The 15,728-nt window shown below is 37.8% G+C and overlaps 1 protein-coding gene across 10 annotated transcripts in view; it reads right to left on the bottom strand.

Annotated features, from left to right (window-relative positions):
* The window catches only part of FHIT (fragile histidine triad diadenosine triphosphatase), a 1,429,687-nt gene that overhangs the window by 1,224,878 nt on the left and 189,081 nt on the right, over positions 1–15,728 (bottom strand). The window contains exon 3 of one of the 10 annotated variants that reach the window (XM_082727539.1): positions 10,411–10,537. The exons of the other annotated variants lie outside the window; for them this stretch is intronic. The gene's annotated coding sequence lies outside the window, so the exon portion shown is untranslated. The remainder of the gene's footprint in view (positions 1–10,410; positions 10,538–15,728) is intronic. 10 annotated transcript variants of the gene reach the window in all.

Below are 15,728 nucleotides of genomic sequence, written 5' to 3'. Positions count from 1 at the left end.
ACATGAGAGTTACTTAGGTGAGGGAGAGAAACCAACTCTTCCAGAGGGGCTACTGTTTTCATCATAGTGCTAAGTATTTGATATATATGCCATCTCATTTAATTCTCCCTAGGAACTATAAGATAGGAATTATTTAGCCCATGGGTTAGATGAAGAAACTGAAGCTCAGGTATGTTATCCAACTTGATTATAATTAGGAACTCAGACATGTCAAATTCCCAAGCTCAGGATTTCTCCATTATTTCATGTGATCAGGTGTAGATGGGCTACTTTCCCACATTAGAAAAATTTTTCATAGTCAGGGGAATTAGAGAACAAACTTGCTAAAGGGAAAGCATACATTTGAGGTTGCCATATAAGAGATAGTCAATAAACAGGAGACAGGAGAGGAAGGAGTAGGAGGTGGAGACTGTGAGTGCTGGTGATGATGATGGTGATGGCGATGATAGTGGTGATGGTGATGATGGTGATGGTGATGATGGTGACTGACAGCGACGACGATGATGATGATGCAAATGACTGATGGTAGTGAAGGTAATGATAATAAACACCTCATCTTAAAGAGGACTGGTGTTTCTACAACTGACATCAAGGATTTCTATTAGCATGTAGTTAACAACTGCATTTGTTAATACTTATGTCATTTTGTTAATACAGGTCCCTCAGTCACAAAAAGAAGCTTTTCAGAGCAGGCTGTGTTGTGCAATAGCGTGACTTCTCTGAATTTTGGTTTCCCAAACTAAAATCCAGTAATAGTGTCTGTGTCACCTACAGCTAACATGAGAAATGAAGATCAGAACAAGTTTAGAGCACCGTGGGATGGGACATAGGACATGAGGTCAAGTTAAGCCTTTAATATTGCGGGAGGTTGGTTCAAATGTATTGACTCAAAGTCTACCTTTGAGTAAAGGACAGAGAAATGGGAATGGTCCCTCTCTTATGCCACGTACATACCAACCCTAACTCACCCTACAAAGTCTAGAATCAGAGTGTGTAAAGGCGAAGAGCCAGCAAGGAAAGGCAATGGAACAAGACAGCCTGTGGACGAAATAAGTAGGCTACAGCCAGAACAGTTCCCACTCTGCCTACAGTAACACTTTCTAAAGTAAAAACTGCCTGAAGTCATATTTGAAAATAAAGGCCTTGGTAAATATTCTATTAGGAAAGAGATTTTGTAAAACAGTTTTTACTCAAATAGGCCAGGGCTAATGGTATAATTTTGGTTCTGAAACTTTTTTTTAATGTGGATTTAAAAATAATAATAATAATTTAATATGGTTTTAACATACCAAAAGAAGAAAATCAAAAGACAACACAAGCACTTTTGGGATTTTTTTTTTCTTTTATCACTTCAACAATCAACTGAACCACAATGTTTTAAAAATTACCCTAAACCTGGCTGACTCAGTTGGAAGAGAGTACAACCCTCATGATCTCAGGGTTGTGATGTTGGGCATGGAGCCTACTTAAATAAATAAATAAATAAATAAATAAATAAATAAATATTATAAAAATTTTACCATGATATATAACTGCAAGGAAATATTACTCAGCCATCAAAAAGTGAACGTACAATGACATGGATGGAACTAGAGGGTATTGTGCTAAGCAAAATAAGTCAATCAGAGAAAGATAATTATCATACAATTTCACTCATATGTGGAATTTAAGAAACAAAACAGAGGCTCACAGGGGAAGGGAGGGAAAAATAAAATAAAACTCAGAGAGGGAGACAAACCATAAGGTACTCTTAACTATAGGAAACAAACTGAGGGTTGCTGGGGGCAAGGTGGGTAGGGGGATGGGGTAACTGGGTGATGGGCATTAGGGAGGGCACTAATGTAATGAGCACCAGGTGTTATATGCAGCTGATGAGTCACTGAACTCAACCTCTAAAACTCACGATACACTGTATGTTAATTAACTGAATATAAATAAAATAAAATTTTAAAAGTTCTACCATGAATATAGCATTGCCAGTGACCATAGCAAATGTAAACAAATTCTTCAAAATTTTAAAACTTTCATGAACCCAAGGTTATAAATACGTTAGGGGTGACACTTGACACTTTAGATTTACGTAATGGGCCATTACGACTCCTGTGTCTCAGATTTCTTTTCTGACTAAAAAAAAAAAAAAAATTTACATGAAAATCAAAAGAAGGTACTAAAGAAACATGAAAAGATTGGAGAAAAAAATTCCTAGTATCTTCTTACAACTAATTTTATTCAAAGAAATGCATCACTCTTTTAAATAAACTACACACCAAAAATTCTCTTTAGATTGAATCTTTCAGGAGTAATTTAGCAGCTTGAAGCTTAAGTGAAAAATACATGAAATACAGAGTGAATAAAGTGTTTTTACACCAGCCTCCGGAAAATATCTAGTTATACAAATATATATATGGCTAAACTCTGAAACCCACGCAGTAGGAAGTACCATAATTGGATTTATTATAGTAAGCTATTGATGTTTTTGATAAGAAAGGAAGGGGAAGAATATGAACCTTGGAATACATCCTTTGCAATTTGAGATATAAAAATTTCATGAATTTACATTAATGTACTTAATATTTTAATATCAAATATTGCTTCTTTTATCTTGCTGTCTTACTGAAACAGGTGAAGAAAAGTTAAGCCTATATATGAAATGGTTCATTCATAGTGATAACAAGTTTGAATTATAACTTAGCCAATGAAGGGTTATTGTTCTATATTTTATTGCTTTTGCTATTTCTTTAGTAATCATCTTTGCAGTCTGTCTAAACAATTCTCTGAGCACTGACATTTGCAATAATGTGTTTACATCACAGACTTAGGCCTTGTCATTTGATGTAACAAGAGGCTGTATTTTGTAGCTCCCAGATACTCTGTATACCTCACTTCCTCCTTGGCATGAGAGTAGAATCAGTTTTTCATCTGTCTTCTTTAATTACCTTTGCTGGCATTAACAACATTTTACTAAAATTCTGTGGAGGGGTGAAAGATTAATTAGGTTCAGTGGGGTTAAGAAGTATCATATTCTTTTTCTCAGGTGAAAGTCTATTTTGATAACTACTTCATTTGCCATAAGGCTAAAAAAAGTACTATTTAATTTTCATCTTATCAGTTCTTGGTCTCTTTTTAAAAACTGAAGCAGGGCACAAAATTAACAATCCATAGTTACAATGCATTCTGACTATGCCACGGAATTTTGAAGCTTGGGGGCACCTGGGTGGCTTAAGCCTCTGCCTTTGGCTCAGGTTATGATCTCAGGGTCCTGGGATCGAGCCCCACATTGGGCTCTCTGCTCAGCGGGGAGCCTGTTTCTCCCCCACCCCCTGCCTGCTTGTGATCTCTGTCTGTCAAATAAATATTAAAAAAAAAAAAAAAGAATTTTGAAGCTTGAAGGGAACTTGTGTTCTCTTACGCATGCAAATGCCCTATGCCACTATAGAATGTGTTCTCCACACATGGCAGGGGTTGTGACATCCCACCCAGACACCCTGTTCAGTAGTCCATTCCTCCCTGCAGGTGCTCCCACCAGTCTTTTCCAATGGATTGCCCTTGAGTGATTGGAGTCCTCTTACCTAGAGATGCCTAGGAGATAGACCACCATACTTACCCTCCACCCAGGGCCCATAGTTAACGACTAACTGATAGAAAGGGGAGTTACAAAAGCCTGCTCCCTTGCCTCAAGGTGGGACTGACTCTGGTATGATTCATGTTCCAGAGCTCCCCATGTGATCAGGCTAATTTCACGAGAAATCATACCCTTGGTAGCTTATTCCCCTACCCTAACCTTATTCCCTCACTCCCTTCCCTTCCTGGTTTTTCCCAAAAGCCCAACCTTAATAAACCCCCTGCACAGCAATCTCTACCTCAAGCTCTGCTTCTAGGGAACCCAAACTAAGCTTCCACAGGAGCAGACACCGACGAAAAGACAGAACATACATGGTCTTCCAGTTTTTGCGGACTATCAACAATATCCCAAGCCATTATAAAAGTCCCTGTCCACAGTGCTTGACAAGCACAGGCTGGTGGTGGGAGCCACATGCCAGTTACGTAACTGTGTGAAGGGAAGTTCCTGAGGTCTACAAACTCAGAAGTCACTAGTTGAATCCTACTCTGGGGAAGACTGCAGTTACAAGGGCTGCCCTTCTTGGCAGGTGTCAGGCGGTGCCCTACACGGCAATGCTCCACACTTTGGAAGAACAAAAGAAGTCCAGGACTAGCAGGAAAAAAAAAAAAAAAAGGACAAGCTGAGTATCAAACTACAAACAGCTATTTGAAACCTCCCGGTTAGAGGTGGTTGTGTTTGTGCCATAGCTTTTGGGTTGAGTCTTGTAATGAAAGGATGGATCACCACTTAGTCTACGCTGTCAGTAATAAAAGCTATCAAAACTAAGCCTGAATGGGCCTCACTGCCGCCCTGTAAATCTACCCTGGACAGCTTAATGAGGGAGGGACATTATCTTTTCTCACACTCCAATTTTACTCATGTAAGAAATGTGGCCCATATTGGCAATTAACTTGAGATTAATTAAATCCAATAGCAAGTTCAGTTTCTTCCATGGTGCATTCTGATATCATGTAAACTGTGAGCATTTAACACATGCTAAATAATAATTATTAAAATAATAGAACTAATTTGGACTTTTTTCTTACAGAAAACTGGCAGCTAACCTCCTCAAGTAAATGAATTCCACAATGTGACACAGCCACTCAGCATTCCACATAGTCTTATTCTAAACTCTGCTTTATTGCTCTTAAAATGCCCAATACTACACAGTAAGTGCATTTCTTTCCTCATCAGTTTCATTCACTAATGGAATTCACTATATTTTATTGGGTCCTTCTGAAGAATGAGGAGGCAGGGGCATCTGCGTGGCACAGTCAGTTGAACGTCCGACTCTTGGTTTCAGCTCAGGTCATGATCTCAGGGTGCTGAGATTGAGCCCCAAGTCAGGCTCCATGGTGGGTGTGATGTCTGTTTGAGATTCTCTCTCCCTCTCCTTCTGCCCCTCTCCCCTCAAATAAAGTAATCTTAAAAAAAAAAAAAAAAAAGAAAAAAAGGACAAGGAGAGAGCCTTAGCCTTCACTGAGTGTCAGAAGACTATAATGGCAGGTGCTCTGGTTCTTTTAGGTGTTTTCAGTCATCTTTAGCTCTTATTTTTGTACTTTTGTCCCTCTGTAATGCTAAAGTACTTTCCTCCACTGTCATATGTAAAATCTGCTTTTTTTTTTTTTTTTAGAGATGTGCCAATGTCTTGATCTTGGACTTCCCAGCCTCCAGAACTGTGAAAAATAAATTTCTGTTGTTTAAGCTCACACAGTCTGTGGTATTTTTGTTACACTGGCCCAAACAGACTAAGATAATGATAATACATTTCTACACATGATGACAAAAAAGAGTAAATGATAAAGAAATACTTGAATTTATTGATGGGGTGATCTTAAACTTGCATCGAACTGAAAAAATTCATTCCAATCATCCAATATTTGTTCATATTTTTCACTCAGGCTATTATTTCAGGCAAATTAACAACCATAACGGCTAATATTATTAAGCCCTTCCAAAGTGCTTTACATGCTTTCAAGCATTCCATTCAGGAAGCCTACACAGTAAGTACTAAGATCACCCCATTTTTCAGATGAAGAAACTAAAATTTAGGGAGGTTAAGTATCATGCATAGCCACTTAGCATCTGCTGCTGGGTCAATCTGGACCAAACAGCAAAGGGGAGTTAAGCCTGACATTCTGCTCTAATAACCAAGGAAGACACTGCAAATACCTGCACAGTACTGTACCCTAAGACTACAACCTTGACTTCAGGACTGTCAGTACTGAGTTGGCTAATCATGTAAGAGGCATAGCTGAAGTTCTTTCTGATATTTCTTATATCACCAGTTTAACTGCATTCAAAATAAGTTATTTGGTTCCAAGATTTGAATATTTCTCATTGTAGCAAAATTATGTAGGGAGGAAGGGACGATATAGGAAATAGTCCTACGTTTTACAGAAAGTAAAAGCATAAAAATATAATCTATACAATTCCATTGAATTCATTGAATTGTATGAGTCACAGCATAATGACACATTATTGGAAAGATAAAATAATTGTGACTCACATTCTTCAATATGAAAAGTTTCTATTTTTTTTTTTTTTTTGAGGTGATCTTCTAATGCTTCCTTCCTGTCCACAAGGTAGAAACCTTGAAGTAATTGCACTGGCTTATTTATCAGTTCCCAGATTTACATTATAGTAGGTTTCTACTACTTAAGAATTTTTCTAAATATTTTAGCTTAAAAATTTTTCTAAATTCTTAACAAATGTGGTTATAGAATCCCAGAAAATTGATCCTGAAGAGGTTCTTATTTACAACAATGTATAAAATATTTCATCATAAGAACTACGTGCAAAAGACATGAATTCCAAGGATGTACAACTTTCAGTATCAAAGAGTTTACCTTTTATTTTTAACTTCCTCATGTTGCATGGAAATTAATCTAAAATGCCTTCTTAGGCAGAAATTTGTCCTCATAATTAAACTGTTGTTGATGAATCCAGATCACAAATATGAGCTCAATTACTGAATTCCTCAGAACACCCAAAGGGGGTTAAAATGATCATCAGTATACCCAATGTCCTTAGGCTAGCATGTATCTTCATTCTTCTATTTTTACAGATTTTGTAATAGTCATCTTCTAACCAAAGTTCACAAAATCAGATATTTTTAAGAGAATCAATTTCCAGATGCTGAACTTCTTTCCTAGAATTGATCTGTCTGAGAATGCACTTGTAAGTCAAGGAGTCACGGGGATGACAATTTCTATTTAAAGACCCTGCCTTTTTCATTTGCAAGCCATTGTCAATGAATATACAGCTCCTGAGGAAAAGTCCCATGAGCGCAAAGCAAAAAGGGAATCGATAAGAAATACCAACAATGGAGGTGCCTTATTTCTCCCAGGGGCAAATTATTGCAATCCTCTCACCATATCTAGCAATCCATTGTAGACTGAGAATCCAGAATTGAAAGGATAAGTCATTCAGAGATCCATGAGAAAGTTTATTTGAACGCAAAAAAAATCAACCAAGCAGAAAATAAAACTGACCTAGACGATTCAGGAAATAAGTCTTCCAAAGTACGTTATGTGGTAGACATTTTCCATAAACTTGAGCTAAACCTGCAGTTCCAAGGTTTTGATGAAATATATTTAAAGCATGTGATAAGATAAAGCATTTTGTCCAAAACAAACTAAAAATCTGCTGAGTTGTACTGAACTTTGGACTATTTCTAGTTTCCCAACTCTGAGCATATCAGTTCAACATGGTGCCTCTAAGAGAAAAACCGCCAAGTACAATTCATGGGCACTTGAGAAGCTTTGGGCAGCCTTTTGTATATTTCCCAGAAACAGAGAAGGTGAATATCTCATGTAACTGATTAGCAAACCCTTTTGCAAATCAGTTTTTTCCTTACAACAAAATTAAGGGGAACTAATTGAGTTGTCAAAGGATGAATCACAAAAAAGTAACTTGATGGTGATGGGAAATTAATATGTGATGTTTTAGAATAAAACTGGAGAGTTTAGAAAATTCAATAACATAAAAATCTCTCCAACTCATCTACTTATTATGTGAGAAAAAATTCTCAATATTTACATCTAAAAAAATGAAAAACTGGATATATACTAGATCCTGGCTCATTCCTAAAATAAATGATACAAAAACCATTTTGATAAAAGCAACCCTGTCCATCTTACTAATAAAGACCCAGTAAGTTTACTTATTCTATTTAATAATACTCAATGTTTCTTACATATTTGTGGTTTTGATCTGTACCAATCATAATAGTAATAACTCAATTCAGATGTAACTTCAGAACTTAGAAGATGATGGATTCAGGAATTTCTTTTTTTTTTTTTTTTCCCTTTTTTAGGTTTTGGGACTATCAGATGATCAAGAAAAACTTTTAAGCATTTTACATTGATAACATTCTATGAGGGAGGCAAATGAAAAAATGAATTAAAAAAGAAGGAGGGGTGCCTGGGTGGCTCAGTGGATTAAGCCGCTGCCTTCAGCTCAGGTCATGCTCTCAGGGTCCTGAGATGGAGCCCTGCATTGGGCTCTCCGCTCAGCAGAGAGCCTGCTTCCTCCTCTCTCTCTCTGCCTACTTGTGATCGTTCTTTCTCTGTCAAATAAATAAGTAAAATCTTAAAAAAAATAAAAATAAAAATGAAGGAAAGGTCTACGACATTCAAACATCCAAGAACTTGTTTATAAAGTTGTAAATAGACAATATCAAGAAAGCAATTATTATAGCATTGGGATTCTAAATGAATATACTTTAAAAATGATTTAACCATTTAATTTTTATAATATGCCAAAAATGATGTTCTTTGCATTTCTTTAAATTTAGGATGAAAAATTTGATTTTTTTTTTCCCAGAAGTCTTTCAAGGTTTAGAGAGTAAAAAAATGGGAGCTCTCTGCTTTGTTTCTCCTGCCTTCTTATTATTTCTGGAATTAGAAGGTGTGCTCTCCTGGACCCACTTTCAGATCTGCCCTGTGATCCATGGTCCCCTTAGAATTGGCTTTGGGAATAGCTGGGGTCCAAACATATGTGGTACTAATGATTCGTTTTGCCATAAGGCTCATCACATGGTTCTTCCAAACAGCAGTCTCTTGGAGTGCTTCTCAAATATGACTTTATGACCATAAAAATTCATCATTGCATTCCATTTGCAGGCTTTTCACTTTTTAAGTCTAAAATACAAACATGTTGCTTTGATTCTGTAGCAGATATCCAGGAATAATCCTTTTTTTAAAAAAATCCTTTTTTAAAGGATTTTTAAAAGGATTTTTTTTTAAATCCTTTTTTTTTTTTTTTTAAATAGTGGCTTCACAAATATGTGATTGAATTGAGCGCAGCAAGAAAAGAAACTCAGAGCGATAAAACAAAAAAGGGAAGCAAGGAACAAATACGATGACAGAGAAGGTGGCAGTTACTAACAGCGGGCCTTTTCAAAGATGGCTAGGCTAACTGTTATCACTAATTCACAATAGGATGAGAACATGAATAATTTTTCATTGGAGAACAAGATGCCTACTGTTCAACACAGTTCTTGTCCCAATAGCAGTCTCAGTCTGATTTCTGTCATGGTTTTTCTCTCTGAGACAGGAAATGTCCAAGAGAACAAGGGGGCAAAGTATTTCTTAAGGTCTAATGATCTTTATTCAAGCCCGTTGACCTCTCTACGCAACTCCATTTTTCTTATCTGTAAAGGAGAAATTTGCTCTAAAGCAATGATTCTAGCAGGTTCAGGAAAGGAGGCAAGGAGGGCAGAGGCGAAGGGCCAGGTCCCAAGGGGTGAATTTTTTGTCCCCAACGTAATACCCACTCCCAGCGCGAGCTTCCAGATCCTGACTCACTCAAGCTGCATGGCTACATCCATACCCCCAACCAACACCGAGAATTCCTGCTGTGGGGATTTGTGTTCTCTCCTTCCAAGGGGACCAAAGGATGAAAACCCAGTGCCTAATCTCTAAGGTCCATTCCACCAATGAGATTCCATGACTCTTTAATTATGACTAAAAAATTTAACGGTATGTGCTTATTTCCCTTCCCTTATATCCTTTGTTTCTGGCAAGCGTCACTGTTTACTCCTTGCCACCCAGGAGAGGATAAGATGCAGGAGGTCGGGGGTGGCGGTGGTGGGAATAGCGAAATAAAAAATGTAGGTAGAGATATAATTTCCACAGCCCAGAGGCTTAGGAGCTACATTAATCCATAGTCCTAGGCTTTTTTTTTTTTTTTTTTTTTTTTTAGGATTTTATTTATTTATTTGAGAGAAAGACAGTGAGAGAGAACATGAGAGGCGAGAAGGTCAGAGGGAGAAGCAGACTCCCCATGGAGCCGGGAGCCCGATGCGGGAGACTCCAGGACTGTGACCCGAGCGGAAGGCAGTTGCTCAACCAACTGAGCCACCCAGGCGCCCCTAGTCCTAGACTTTTACAACTTCGCAACTCCACCAGCTTAGAAAAAAAAAAAAAAATTATGGGGAATTGTTAAGTGATCCTCTTTCCCCTTATCTTGAAGCTTGTTAAAGGGTATTTGTAAAAGAAGGTACAAAGGATAAGGTTGCCAGATAAGGTGTTTCTTCTAAATCAAAGGAGCTCCCAGACGAAATGGGGCCTGACTTGACGGTGGGCTGTCAGAGAGGAACTTAATTTAGCAGTAAAAATGGAAAAAGTATGTCAGACTAAGTGCTTGATCAAGGATCTACAAATATTTCAATAAAATGGCCTTGATGTCCGTTAAAGCAGACAACCCCAGGTCAAGAAAGACCAGGCTGGAAATAAATTAAGAAAACATCCCGCAGACTCAAGGGATGCCAAAAAAAAAATCATTTTTTTATCCCTCCTGCTCACCTTTCTCCACGTAACTTTCAGGAGTTCTTGAGTTCTGGAGGTTTTACAGCCATGACGGTGGGCTGGTGAAGATGTCTGTGTTCCTGGATTGAGTGACTTCTCAGGGCTCTGAAGCCCAGAGTCACCCCTGTGCAAAAAAAAAAAATCTCTTCTATCTTTGGATTCTGCTCGATCTCTTTTTATCTAATTAATCACATCTCAGGAACCAGGAAGTAATTACATTAAGAACTTGGAGGCTTGCCTTCAGGAATGTCACTAAGGCTTTCTGTTTGTTCGCTTTAAAGCAAACCAGCACTCTGGAACTTGACTCAGATTAGCAATTTTGTGCTTTCAGCTGAACACAATGCAATGGTTCTATTCCTGGCTGTTAGAATAAAGAAGCAGGGAAAGGGCATAAACGAATATGGTTTAATCCCAGCTTCCTCCCCTTTGTATTGTACTTTATTTTTTTTTAAATATTTTATTTATTTGCCAGAGAGAACAAGCGAGTACACACAAGCAGGCAGAGAGTGGGCAGAGGCAGTGAGGGAAGGAGCCCGATGCGGGGCTCGATCCCATGACCCTGGGCAGAAGGCAGTGGCTTAACCCACTGAGCCACCCAGGCATCCCTGTATTCTACTTTAAGATGGTGACTTTGGGTCCCTGGCTTTGAATATGGCGCATAGAGAGCACTGACAAATGTTTACTAGAGGGTCAAGTGGGATGAAAAGCAGGAAAAGAGGTCAGAACTTTCCGGAGGACTAGCATTAGTCAAAGCACCGAAGAATGATACAAATCTTCAAAGGGACTTTTTTCCTTTTTAAAAAAAGTTGGTCAATCTAGTGAGTGTTGACGACTATTCACTAAGCCATTCAAAGACATAACCATTCTGAGATTTCTCCTCCACTCATCCATTCTCCCAGGCTCTGGTGAACATTGCCATGTGCCAGGCCTCTTCCAAACAGAAGGAAGCAGGTCCAAAGAAGACGTGCTCTCATAAAAGGGCATAAATACATTTAGGAAATTCTCTGAAAGCTGATAAGCCTCCTGATTTCCTAGGCAAGGCCTCTTATCATATTAACCACCATTTAAGAAGCAGGTGCGTGGAATAAAGCCAGAGGGATGAGAAGTGGAGGAAAAGGGAAAATGATGAATGATTAATGGGAATCTGGTGATTAATGGAACATAGATTTAAAAAAATAATAATAAAGAGTTTATCTCTAGGGTAGAAAACAAGGAAACAAAAAATTCAAACCAAATTGCCAAAACGGTAAAGCGAGTGCTTAGAATGAAGAAACAGAATAGCACCAAGAAATGCACATTTCAGCAAAAGCCTTGTTGGAAAGACACAGACGATTTGGGATCTCACCATTTAGGAGCTATTTGTTTAAACAAAAATACATTTATGTTGCCTGATTTCCTCAAAGTTACTTACTGATGATGGGCCATTTATGGATAAGAGCCTGAAACTATCCAGGTAGGCGGAAACCAGACTTTGTGTCTGTTCAGCACTCCTTTCTGTAAGAAATCTGACTTACAGCATCTGGGTACGCAAGAACCCACAGTCAGAGGGTTCCATCACTAACAAATGAGCACCTGGCTTTTCATAGCACAGAGCACAGACTTGGCTCCCCAGTACTCTGTGTATGAATTATCTGTGTGCGCACAAACTAAAGGCAAATTCATAGGAGGAACCCAAGCAATTTATAAACACGATCTGTTCTGCAAGCTTGTACACTGATAGGAATACAGAAGCAAATTACAAGGATGTAGACGCCGGGTTTTCCCACAAAAGCTGACCTGTACACGTGCAAGGGCAAAACACTACAAAAACAATCCTACTGCAATACAAGTAATGAGAACACTGAAAATAATAATGTGTGTGTGTGCCTTAATTATTCTGAACATCCGTTGAAGGGAAACAAGTTTAATTAGAAGATGGGATGATAAAAACAGTTATGGAGATTGTTAAGGGAGTTTCTAGATACATTCAAGAATGATGAAAGCTGGCAACACAAATTTTGAAAAACTTAGGCTGTGTTTCCCAGGACATTTTTGTTTGTTCCCTTTGTATGAATTAGGGGTATCAGTCAGACAACTTGTACTCTTACCAGCCATGATTAGGGACGTATCTGAGCTCACATTAGACTCCCTCAAGACAGGGTCCAGGATTCATTCAATTGTGTCATTTTGGTATTTAATACACTCCCCAGATGCTTAGGAAATGAATGAATGAATGACTGAGTGAATGAACGAACAAACAAATGACTTGTTAAAATAACATTGTTAAGAATTTTGTAATGGAAGAACATTATCTTTTTCAATAAAGGCATTGGTTTAGCCTATAAGGGGTCTCAGAATTACAAGAAATAATCAGCTGATACTGAAAAGGAATGCCTGCCTCCTGCAGAAATGGATGAACAAGAAAAGAATTGTTACAAAACACTGGGAGGTAACAAAAGAACATTTCAAATTTCGGCAGTTGACCAAAAAGGAAAAAAGAAGGTGGGGTGTGGGGGTGGGGAGCAAATAGCAACAGCCCTACTGAAATTCATTCCACTGAGATAAGGTAAAATAATCTTTGTACTATTTTTCCTTTTGCTGCTGAACCATATAGGCAACACTGAAAATAAATTCTACATCATAGTATGTCTAGTTTAATTACCTGTTTATACTTTTTTTTGGCATGGGGCCGGGGTGGGGAGGGTGATTGTGAATATCTGTCTCATGCACAGGACAAACACCTGTTCACTCTGAAACCTCGTTGTTAACTACCTCCCTTGTCGCCGGGGTTCTCATTCTCTTTCGATGTGTCTGTCTTCAGTAGAACACAAATGGTTCAGCTCCATCGCACAGCTGATAAACTAACTTAAAGACAATAAACTGGACAGAGTGGCGTTGTGATTCTAAATTAGACAGACCAGCAGTCATCTTCACTGTAATGGAATAAATAAAGCATGAACAATTACATTAAATGACAATTTCTGATTTGATGTTTGGTTTTCCTGTTTTTACCTAGCAGAAAAATTAGCCTGTCCTGGCCTTCCATAGGAGGAAACTGCCTTGGAAGAGATCTATGCACTTATTTTTTAATCTATAAAACATCTGATCTATAAGCTGTAATGCACCCACATCTACCTCATAATTAGCTCCTTGTATTGTTTGTCTAGAATATGCAATATGTTATATACTGCAGAGTAGTTCAAACAGCTGAGATTGGTTATAAAGAACTTTCATTAGTTGGACTTAAAACTATTTTGGTAAGTCCCCAATATAATACGGTTCAGTCTTGTTTTTCTTTTCTTTTTTTTTAATTCCTTTGAACATTACAAGGTACTATTCTGTGTGTGATAGGGACATGCGGAAGGTGGGAGGGAGGAAAGTATGAGCAAGCCAATAGTACATTTTCAAAGTAAGACCAATCAATAAGTATATTTTGAGTCTCTTCAACATATTGACTAGGAAGTCTAATAGATGACCATCTGTGGGAACAGAAACTGCTGTTTTAGCAGGATCTAATGAGATTCCAAAAATTTAGTGTCTTGTATGTCCTTTCACACTCATATTCTGGATGGTATGATGTCATGCAGCACATTTAACTCTCTATACTTTGGTGCCCTGGTGCAAAAGGAGATTCTTTTCTCTATAGCTTTAAACATTGTCCAGGACCTGGCTGCCAGGAATGTCTCTCACATTCCTATTCAGAGCTTTCTGAGAAAAGCTGTCATTTCTTGTTCTATTCAAGCCCAGCTGGCTAGTCCCCAGGCACCAGAGTAAAAGGAACGTCTAAGATAACATCTTCATTTATTCATAGGATTTTCATCTTCGACAGTCTTACAAAAGCCAATCATAAATTGGGGGGGAAATGGGATAATATGACATATATTATAAAAAAAAAATTTATGATGCAAACAGAACATGAGAGATACTGCAGCACACGAGGGTTTTATCCTTGTCATTGAAGTGTCTTTGCACATGACCTACACAGAGTCAGTCTTACAAATCTGTTTCTGAGGAGGAAAAAGGAGGGAGAAAAACTAAACTCCAAAGCACTCACTTTTACAAAAATAGATATAATCCTAAGCCTTTTTTATATGAAGTTCAACCCTGTTTCCCTAAAAGAAAACCTAATCAAACAATAGACAAGCAAATTCGAAATACTTTCTTCCACTCAACTGTAGAAAACAGATACACTGAGGTCTCTAAAGGGGCCTAGCTAAGACTTCTACTAAGCTTTAAATTCTCTGGTAAGGTTGAGTTTTATTTCTGGCAGGAATAGCTTCTGTCTGGCTTTTCTTTTTCTTTTTAAGGAAAAAAAATCTATATAATTATGGGTTTATGGTTACATATGTGGAAAGAAGTATGAATGAAGAAAGAAAAACAGATCACCAAGAAGCTTGTTATCACTAAACATATAATATAATATATATAATGCTGGAATACATATAATGCTGGAATATTCTAGCAATTCTGACTGAATGTAAACCATAACAAAACCATAATTTAAATCAAATTATCAAAACATTTCAAAAGAGAACAAATTTGGGGCACCTGGGTGGCTCAGTGGGTTAAAGCCTCTGCCTTCGGCTCAGGTCATGATCTCAGGGTCCTGGGATTGAGCCCCGCATTGGGCTCTCTGCTCAGTGGGGAGCCTGCTTCCCCCTCTCTCTCTCTCTCTGCCTGTCTCTCTGCCTACTTGTGATCTCTGTCTGTCAAATAAATAAATAAAATCTTTAAAAAAAAAAAAAAGAGAGAGAGAACAAATTTTATGGTTTTAAAAATGTATCTTTAAAACAAAATGTGATCATTGCTATTAACAAAATGCTAGAAAACAAATACACTAGACCATTGTTTCTGTTAGGAACCACGATAGTTTCTCAGCAAAAAATCTTTATAGAGCAACTCAGAGTAATGTGCAAAAAGACAGCTTTTCTTCTTTGAGCCCTAACCATCCTGTATGCTACTTTTTTTTTTTTTTCAAGACAATGGTCATAAAAGCTATAAACATTATGTTTTAAGCATCAGCTTGCCTATATTTAGCAATGGTCAATACAAAATACCCCTTCTTCACCTCTCTACCCTTTATTTCCTAATCAAACATTATTTTCCAACTCTACAGAGCTTGTTCACCTTAAACAAGAAAATGACCAACACAATCCTCCATACAAAATCTAAAAACATTTCTTTCACAGAAGAGATATCTGAAGATCAAGACAGGGATAAGGATTTATTAGGCCAAACCACATAGGACCTATATATCATGAGCTCCAGGACCAAGCTTATTAAATGATTTCACTGGTCACATAACTGAATGTAAAAGGGGAAACGTTTCACTGACT

The sequence above is a fragment of the Mustela nivalis genome (genome assembly GCF_964662115.1).
Source record: "Mustela nivalis genome assembly, chromosome: 1".
Classification (NCBI taxonomy): Eukaryota; Metazoa; Chordata; class Mammalia; order Carnivora; family Mustelidae; genus Mustela; species Mustela nivalis.
Note: the sequence above shows the minus strand (reverse complement) of the source record. Positions and strands in the feature narration are given on the sequence as shown.